Source organism: Amphiura filiformis, chromosome 7, assembly GCF_039555335.1.
Source record: "Amphiura filiformis chromosome 7, Afil_fr2py, whole genome shotgun sequence".
Taxonomy (NCBI): Eukaryota; Metazoa; Echinodermata; class Ophiuroidea; order Amphilepidida; family Amphiuridae; genus Amphiura; species Amphiura filiformis.
In genome coordinates, this window is record NC_092634.1 from 27706657 (window position 1) to 27710238 (window position 3582).

Genomic DNA, 3582 nt, shown 5'->3' on the forward strand with positions numbered 1-3582 from the left:
CATCACAATGGCATAGTTCAATAACTTCAATTAAACAATCCTAGTACAAAATTTGACCTCAAGTTGCAGAGTATGTGTTTTTGTACCGAAATTTTCAAAGGTCATTCAATGAATAAACTGATATATTAGGGTTAAAGAACTGTGCCCCTGATAGATGAGCATGTTGTTGATCCTAGTGTGTATTTATCCTCGCTAATTAAGTGACACGTGACACATCAACCCATAGTAGAGACTATTGCCTTCCCAGCATGCATTATTCCAGTGTCACTATAAACAAGCGAAATTTTGTAAAACCTAAGACAATTGGTTTTTACTAAGGTATGATATAATGGTTGCAATGTGTATATCGACTTTGTTAATGTTCCATGAACAACGCCTATATTTAACCCAATGTACGCCTAAAGCAAGGTATTAGGTGTGATTTAGCACAAGTACACCAATGCATCATGGGTGGTCGGATTTGGAGCAACAACTTTCTCTCTACGTTAAATTAAAATAAAGTTCTAGAACCAGTATTCCGGAAACTGGTTTTGCATAGCTCCTCTATGCAATTTTGAGAAAAATAACGTTGTCCTTATGTCAATACTTCAATAATCAGTCAAGTCAATCAACTAGTATTGCATAGCGCTAATATCTACGAAAAAGCATATTCGCACTGTGACTTTGCATATACACAAACTTACAATGTATTTCATGTATTTACATACAATATGCAAGCGATGCCATTACCCTATACAATTGGGGTACATATGTATCATTATTTCAAAAGGTTTTTGCAGAAATTGCAGTGTTGCAAAGGTTAGTTGAAGATACAAAAAAAGTAGGCTTAACTTTTGGTTTCCTCAGAAGAAGTTAATTGGTGGAACGTATATGGTGTGATGAGATTATGTAAACAGTATCATTCATAAACTAAAGAACTGGGCCACTGTGGAATTATTTAGGTTTTCATAACAATTTAAACACGTTGATATCATTGTTCAAAACTTTTCATTGATATACAATAAAAGACTGTTGGTATTATCAAGTTATACAGATGGGCATGAATACGACCAATGGTGGAATATCATCTGTTAAAACTCTGTGGGTTCTACTTACCTGTATACGGGAGCCATAACGAATCCGGTTACAATGCCTGATATTGAATTGTTGTTGTTATTGTTTGTCTGTTGTGGAGACAACCAGTAATATATAGGTGCAAGGTCATGCTTATTATATATATTAGACACCTTTTTGGTCTGCTGATTATACACCTGACTGCCCAGTTCTTACGGCAATAAAACAATAATTCGTAACTTAAATCCGTAAACAAAATTAATATTGTGCCGGTCTTGACCTTGCAGGGGTTTCCCCAGCATGACAAGGATCTAATCTATCCCATACTGGTCAGGTAATGTTTTTCTTCTCAATTTTGGTAGCTAGCTGCTTAAGAGTTTGAGTGGGTTCGTGCTTATACAACAAACACTGATTTAGTATTATGTGAGTTCTTACATAGTTAATTTATAGTACATAGCATATGTCTCCAAAATCCTATGTAAATGATTCTCGATGCTACACAGAAATTATTTTCGACAAAGGATAGACATTTTACACAATTTGTCATAACTTAAAAAGATATTGGAATACTTTGATGTGTTTTTGATAGTTTGTAGAGCAACATGAGTAAATAATAAAATTCAAACATCGCGCCCTCGGCGCAACTCGCATACAATCGAAGGTCGTGAAAGATAATCTGATAACAATAGCTTGACAATAGCTATCAATAATCCCGTTTTCAGTCCCTTCATACACGGTCCCTGATTGATGCTAGTTAATATAATATTATGATCAATTAAGTTAACGAACTTGCAGGGTGGTGGATTGGCGGACACGGTACCATAGAAGGTATATGGAAAAAGTTCATAACAGTTTGACGACATACTTAATACTCCTTATGTTGAGTTGAAAACTAAAATCCATGATTTAGTACCAATTTGTACCAGTAATTGTAGCAACTAAATAATAATATGTACTTTGTGTAACTTCATCTCATTAATTAGACTAACGAGCACGTTTATAGGCTCGTCCATACTCTTTTTGGGTGGGTGCGGCGTGCCGCACCCACCCTGTATTCTCTGACTATTGATCTACTTTTTCACATGCCGCAGTGTTGAGAAAATATGCGTGCCGGTTATATCCCAAACACCCACAGAGGTGATAGTTTACGGCGAGTTTTGTAATTATTACTTGATTTTGATATGTAAGTAATACGATAAAGTCGTCATATGCAGTAATGTGTTTGTATTAAAAGAAATAACAAAAATAATTATTTAAGTAATAGAAATACTATTTGGAAATTGCAGCAAGATTTGCAGATGTTTTTATTTGAACAGTACCAGTTCACCAGTTTTGCTAGTTTTCCTAATCTTTGGGCTAAATTAATATTATCGTGAAAACCAAACAGTCAATTAATTTATGTCAACATTTCCTTGTTTGACATCGCATGCAAACATTATCTTATTTACATAATGGTTTTGACCTCGAGTCATGAGTGGTGATTCATTGTTTAGGCCAAGTAAAATAAATAACGTGTATATCGTCCCCGCCCTCTCCGATTTTTGGAGATTTTCAAATATTTTAGTTATTTTTCCTATTTGCTTCCTTACTTTGTTTATAAAATTGTTGTGATGAAATGACATGTTTAGAAGTTCTTGGTTATCATTTATAAACACATGGCAAACACTTTCTTCAAGCTAGGGGTAGGGCTTTGGGGGAAATAACAAAAATATTAGGGGCCTCCCTGATTTTATGATGTGTTGACAAACATTTGCCATTGCAATTTTACACAGAAATGAATGGTAAAACAATAACACGATAACAAATAATAAGGACCTCCCTCACCAATTTTTGAAAAAATCCGGACATATACATTTTTTTTACTTGGCCTTAATTGGCATACTCCTCTAAATATTTTACCGCAAAGTCCTATGGTGGAGGGCTATTTTGTTGTTTAGTCCTACAAAGGTGGGTGACTAAAAAGTAGCCTGTTGGTACATGTTTTACCGTACAGTCCTATGGTGTGGGTTTTTATTATTTTATTTTGTTGTCCTAATTCGATTGCTCTTAGTTCGTTATTTATATAACTTCAAACACAAACCTTCTTAGGGATGCACCATTAGATTCTCAGGGTGGGGTAGGAAGTTTTTCAAAAAAAAAAAAACAACTTCACCCACTTCATGAGCAAAAAAAACTTTCCCCACCAACTATAAAAATAAAAACTTTCCCCGACCCCAACTTCCTACCCCCCTCTCAGTATCAAATGGTGCGTCCCTTAGTTTAATTCTTTCAATCAAAATTTCACTCCTCTGCTAATGATGACAAGTGATAATCGAAGTAATACTGCATTAGGCCAAATACAAAAATAAACATGTTTCACGTCCCTCCCTCCTTTTTGGAGGTTTCTTCAATTATATTTTTATATTTTTTGCAATTCAGTTATAACTTTTAAAAATTATGTCTAGGGAGTTGAGATGCTTTCTATAGCCTTCTCAATATACAAGAAACAATTTGGAAGGTTTCGAGATCATTAGAGGGGCCTACCCTCAG